This window comes from Phasianus colchicus, chromosome 3 (assembly GCF_987193195.1).
Source record: "Phasianus colchicus chromosome 3, bPhaCol1.hap1.1, whole genome shotgun sequence".
NCBI lineage: Eukaryota > Metazoa > Chordata > Aves > Galliformes > Phasianidae > Phasianus > Phasianus colchicus.
The window spans coordinates 88,838,387-88,845,191 of record NC_143438.1 but is presented as its reverse complement, the minus strand read 5'-3'; the positions used below and the strand labels follow the sequence as shown (position 1 = coordinate 88,845,191).

Sequence of the window (6,805 nt, the reverse complement as noted above, 5' to 3'; positions counted from 1 at the left end):
TCTGTAGGGATGCCTGGGATTCCTCCGGCCCAAGTGCAAAACTCTGCACTTCGCTGTGTTGAACCTCATCCCAGGCCCACCTTTCCAGCCTCTTGAGGTCCTTCTGAATGGCATCCCTTCCTTCCACTGTATCAACCGCACCACTCAGCTTGGTGTCGTCAGCAAACTTGCTGAGGGTGCACTCGATTCTGTCATCGATGTCATTGATAAAGATGTTAAAGAGCACCGGTCCCAAGACAGACCCCTGGGGGACGCCGCTCGTTACCAGCTTTCACCTGGACATAGAAGCTTTGATCACCACCCTCTGTCTGCAGCCTTTCAACCAATTTCTTATCCATTGAGTGGTCCACCCATCAAATCCACATTCCTCCAATTTGGAGATAAGGATGTGGTGGGGGACCGTGTCAAAGGCCTTGCTCAAGTCCAGGTGAATGACAACGGTCACCTTTCCCTTGTCCACCAATGCTGTCACTCCATCATAAAAAGCCACCAGATTGGTCAAGTATGACCTTCCTCCGTTGAAGCCGTGCTGGCTGTCATGGATCACACACCCATTCCTCATGTGATCAAGCATGTCATCCAGGATGATCTGTTCCATGATCTTCCCAGGCACAGAGGTGAGACTCACTGGCCTGTAGTTCCCGGGGTCCTCCTTGCTCCTTTTCTTGTAAATGGAAGTGATGTGACCCTTCCTCCAGTCATCCAGGACCTCACCTGACAGCCACGACTTTTCAAATATGATGGAGAGCGGCTCGGCAACCACCTCAGCCAGCTCCTTCAGAACCCTGGGGTGCATGCCATCCAGCCGCATAGACTTGTACACATTCAGCCTCATGAGGCGGTCACAGATCTGCTCTGTCCTGACAGTGGGGGAAAAAAATATGGAATGCTTCACGAATTTGCATGTCATCCTTGTGCAGGGGCCATGCTAATCTTCTCTGTATTGTTCCAATTTTAGTATATATGCTGCCAAAGCATCCTTTTCTCCAAACTAGACTATTCAGTCTATACCTCAGAGTCTTCTCACAAGACAAGTTATCCAGCCCTTCTACAAGCTTTGGAAAGCATCTTCTTCTGGATGCTTTCATGTACTTTAACATACTTTTCACATTGTGGGGCCCAGAACAGCATACAATAGCCAAGGTGAGGCTGGACCAATGGAAATACTGTTTTGACCATCTGGCTATGCTGTGTGGCATCCCAAATATGGTTTGCCCTCTTGGCTACCAAGGCACACCACTGGCTCTCGTTGAGCCTGCTGTCAATCAGCACCCCCTCATCTCTTTCTGCAGAGCTGGTGTTCAGCCATTTTTCTCCCATTCCCTACCTGTATCCATCATTACTCCATTCCAGGTACACAACCTGGCACTGTCCTTTGTTAATCTATTCATGGGCCAATTATTTTCATGAGTAGAAACACGATCTACCCTATACACTCAGCAACTATAAGACAAGGCATAGACTTACTGTGGAATAAGTGATGAGTGGTTTAATTTCTCTGTGTAAGACTGGTGGTTATTCACTGGTAATTATCCAGGTCTTGATACTGTGTTCAGACAGGCTTGAATATCTTCCCTGATTATTTTCCTCTCTTTCTGGGAACATGTATTGCCTGTTGCTATGCAAAACATAATAGCACTTATAGACTTGTCTTCTGAATGCTACAAAATTCAAATAATTAATCAAAGTGCTATCAAAAAAGTTAAGTAGGTAAAGAGTGAATCATACACGTAGGTATGAAACAGTCTTCTGAATTAAAATTGCTTAAAAGTGGTGGAATACATACACAAAGAATGTGGAAATGTTGAAACACTTTTAAATGTGCTTTGAAATACAAGGCTCCTAAAGGGAAAATTAACAAAATGCCATCTTAGCATGCCGTGTAAGAGCAATGTAACTACTAGGAGGTGGCATTATTGCTGTGAAATGCACTTGTTATACCTCAACCAGAGTGCTTTCTGCAGCTTTTGTTGTAATACCTCAGCAAGAACATAATTGCCCTTGAGGTAATAAGAAGCAGAGCAGCAAGAATAATATCCTTTGTGGTGTGCGATAGAGAAAGGTTAAGGGATTTTGGTCTGGTGCAGTATAAAAGGACTTTGTAAGGAATTAATTGAAATTGTTGAGTCTATTAACAAACAATCAGCCATCATTTAAAAAAAAAAAAAAGATGAATAAATAAAGCTTATTAGAATAGCTTAATTTTAATACTTAGCATGCTAAATGACACAATATGAAATAGACCTGATGCTCATCTGGGGAAGCCTGAGGTCAGGCTATGAATTCCACTGAATTATACTAATTTATACCTGCTGAGAATCTATCTTGCAGTACAGTTGTCCTCAGAACGTTATTGTTTTTAAACCTTCTCACTATAGTAAGTAAAATAACTGATTAAAATGAATAAATAATTCCTTCAAAGTGGTACACACAGTGAACGTCAAGAGAGTTTTTTCTTTATTTCTCTCTTGATGTCACATTTCCTTTTCTACTGGTCTCAAAGTCCACTAAGCAGTACAATGACTGCAGATTGGCCTAGGGTTCTTTGATCAGTTAAGTTTAAGACAGAAGTTGTGGGAAGACTTTTTCCTTTCTGTGACACAGAGATGTTTCTAAGAACATCCTTGGTTAGACTTTGGCCAGGACACCCTCCACTGGTCTAAACCCTGAAATGAATGGTATTCAACAAAATTTCAAAAGTTCAGAAAAAGAACAAACTACCGAGGAAGAAACTCATCATGAATCTAAAAGCAAACAAACGGAGATCATGAGCATATTAAAATCCAAAAAAGAGGCCTGAACAGTCATTCTGAGAGCAGTGCAACCTACCAATCTTGGTTTTAAATGACCTTGTGAAAGTAAGCTGAGCTTGTACAAGGGTTCTTATATTTATTAAGAGAGCTGGCTTTGAACTTTCATCAATTCCAATGAAAATGAAATGCAGGCAACATCTGGACCTAGAAAAGTGGTCTTTGTATGCAGGAAAGAATGGACCATGTATCACAGTCTGTATCTATCCATGGGAGTTCAGAACTGATGAACCTATTGCTACTGGCGAGCTGACATACTCACAGCTTTTTATCTCAGGTAAAAGATAAGCTCTTATCTGGGTGCTCAATATAGTGAAACACTTAATGAAACTTTCAAGGTTATATAATCCAAGATGTTCCCAAATCCCTTTGCCACTCATCTAGCCACAGGAAGCAGTCATAGAATATCTTGAGTTGGAAGGGAACATAAAGATAACCTAGTTCCAAACTCCCCGATTATGGAAAGGGGGGGGATTTAAAGCAGGGATTTTGAATCCCAGTATCCAGCATCCCAATTTCAATGAATAGATTATTTGATCACAGAATGTGCTCAGTTATTTCTCTCATACTACCTACCCATGTTTAAATAGTCAAGTATAAATTGAACTACATACAAAAAGAAAAAAGAGAAAAGGAAGTTGAGCATCTAATTTAATGATATATACATTCATAAAGGACAACCTGAGATTTGTCTGAAAGTATTTAAATTCAAATAACCTACAAAGATCTATTTGAAATTAAACATGGTCATTCATATGTCAAGTTTTCCTAGATGTTAAGTTCTTTCTGTATGTTAAAAAGAGATCCATCAGCTGAGACTGTAATAAACCATAACAACAGTGATTTAGGAGAGAGAGAAGATTCATCTTCTGTTCTTAAAACTGCAATTAGCTGAAGATTATTATTTGTTAATTTAATCAACTATATATTTTTACAAAATGAAGTGTTTCTAACAGAAGAGAAATAGGAAAAAAAACATCCCTTTAAATACTTCATATTCTCATTGTTTGAATATTTATTCAAAAAGAACGGTAAATGGGATCTGTTAGGTCATAGCCTGAACCAGTGATTGACCACCTGGTGAAGGGGCATAGCCAGTCCTGGGAGCACAGGTGGAAGCTATTCACCTGTGCAACCCCCTCCCTAACCTCATTTAAGGGCTGGCAGTGTTTAGTAAGCCTTGATTCTCAGAAAGGAGTAAGCAATTCCTTCTTTATTACTAGATTGTGACTACTATCTTTCTTGGGTTTAACTCAGATATTTCTGCTGCTGCCTAGTCTGACAGGTGAGTTAGATTTGCCCTTGAAAGAAAGAGAGAATTCAAAATAGAAAGAACTTATTTATTTTCAGGAATAAGATCCATTCATAAAACTTGAATGGAATAAGCTATTTGGAAGTTAAATTTTAGGAAAGACACAGCAAAACAGGCTTTTTTTTTTTTTTTTTTTTTCTCCTTTCCTGAGGAGCACTAGTTGAAAGGCATACATCTCCTATGGCGTTAAAAAGGGGAGCCTATATAGAAATCACTAAATTCCTTTTTCCAAGAAAATTAATCCTTACTGCATCTGAAGCCTGAAGTATCTTCCTTTCCCTTGTTTTGCTTTAAATGGCACTGTGAATTCAATCTAAGATTCAGAGTGTTTTGAACTACTTTTTTCAAAATATGCATACTTACTGAAATTTGTCAACGCCACAAGTATATCTAAGCTTTTTATTGACTCAGGTGGGCTTTTAATTTCACCACAGAGTAGAAAACTTTGAAAGAAACACTTCTCAAAGTTGACATCCAAAAAAAAAATCAATGAGTTCATAGGTGAGCTCGAGCGAGAATCACATCCAATCAATTTTTCATCTTGCATAAGGTTTCTAGGACACTCATTAAGCTATTCCAGGCATATTGAAAAGATATTGATCATCACAGAATGTGTAAATAAATCCCTTGAATATTGCAGTATTGAGCACTCCCAAAGTCTCCATATAGATTCGGGAAAATAGGAAGGAATGTACCATAGCAACTTTAAGTTTTGCAGTACCAGGTTCACCTTGTACAACAGTGTTGGTGATGAAATACTGATTCCAAATTGCACTGAATATCCAAATATTATTCCCACTTAATTGGGCATGCTCACGATGAGAGTTTAAAGCAGCTTACATCAATTTGAGTTTTCATAAAATGTATCATTAATAGATATGGGGAAAAAGTGCACCATTGCTGTGTACCCTTGACCTTGACTGGTCACGGGGCACAGAATTTTTTGTGGTAAGGAAGAAGGTATTACTCCTAAGTAAAGAAATAGCTGGCCTTGAAAAATAGTGTACCAAAAAAAAAAAAAAAAAGGAAGGGACAGTAGTTGTAATTTCTTTCAAGGTGTTAGTGAAGTCAATAAAGAGAGATCATTGTCTTCCAAAAGATCGAGATTTTACTCAGCTGAATTAAGAATGAAAAGCAAATTTTGATTAGTACTGGGAAAATATTCATAGGCTAGTAGCCTATTTTCTAAAAATTCAATTTGTTTCATTTGAAATTTTAAAATTCAAATTAATCTCAGTATTGCAAAGTGTGCTTTATTTTGGACAGTTGCTTTGAAAAATGGAAATACTTTTTCTTGATGGATGCAAAATAAAATACTGATTTTTCATTTCTATATAACTTTTTGAAAAGAAAAACAAATAATTTGCATTTTAAGATACAGAATTGAAAACATATATTAGAAAGGAGCAAGCATTTCAGCCATCTCAAAAAAATCTATCAGTTTTCTTTCCCATTACAATAAGTCCCCCATACAAATGAATTTGCACTCAACTTCAAATGCTTCCCTTATGTACACCTCTTACATTCTTATTTCTGCTTTTTTTTTTTTTTTTTTTTTTTTTTTTTTTGTCCACATGATTTTTGAACTTTGAATGTGCTGCCCAATTATTCCAAAGAAATAATTCTTTTCAATGCCTACTACTTCTTCAACGCCTAAATTTTGATGCTGAAATCATCTATCGTGAAGTGCCTTAACCTGCGGTCACAGATATCAATATCAACCTAATCTTCATTGAAAACATAGGGACATGCTTCAATTAAGATTAGAAGAGAGTGGAAATTTTCTACATCGGTGCCAAAATACAAATCTTATACAGAGCATGCTGATGGGACCTGCTGATTATTACTCCGGCAGCCTTATAGGTTTCATAATATTTTGCTGACCGCATCCTAGAAGGCTTTTCAATCATATAACATCCAATGCACACCCTTCAGTAGCTGCCTTAATAACCTGAGCTTTCATAAAATTTACTTATATAGAGAAAAATCTTGTACGTTACCCACAAGGTTCTTTCTTTAACCAACCTTACAGCCCCTATGTCAGTGAGGAAAAGAACAATTGCACAGAGTTAAGAGCAAAGGATTTTTTATAAGAATTGCTTAGTCGTAGCTGATTGACTCTCTCTGACACCTTAAAGCTTCCTGGATCTGGTAATGCCTTTCCTGAAGCCACTGCTGGGTCTGGTTGATAAGGGTACTTGAAATGCTGAAAGCTGTGATCTTGTTAAAAAGGGTCAAAAGAAGCAATCTTAGTAACATTTCAATGGTTGGATTATTGCTACTGAAGAGAGCAGTAAATGCCACTTACAACTAAATTTTCCACTTCATCCAAGGTGCAGATAACTGTTCTCCTGATACTTTTCCCCAAAGGAAATCTCTGCAGCAGTAGGAAAAGTAATTACATATTTAAAGGTACAACTGTATTAGAAAAAAATCCGTGTAGTGAAGAAAAATAAATAAATAAGCATGCAAATAAAAACAAACACATGGGGGGGGGACAATGATTTTACTTTTTTTAGAGACTTTGTTTATTTAATTTCTTAGATTAAGCCAAGAAAACTCTCAAAAAAGAATTAATTGCTTAAGATCAACTAAGATGTGTAACTGCATTCTTTATCTTTTTTTCTGTGTTTTAAAGTACCTCTGTTTTTTTTCTTGTCATAGCTGCACACCTCACAGACAC

The 6,805-nt window shown here is 37.7% G+C and overlaps 1 non-coding gene across 1 annotated transcript; it reads right to left on the bottom strand.

Annotated features, from left to right (window-relative positions):
• Window positions 1–875: 875 nt before the first annotated feature.
• On the bottom strand, window positions 876–978 carry LOC116227809 (U6 spliceosomal RNA). Its single transcript, XR_004166658.1, has one exon. It is a non-coding gene; the product is annotated as a U6 spliceosomal RNA (small nuclear RNA).
• Between the last annotated feature and the right edge of the window lie 5,827 nt (window positions 979–6,805).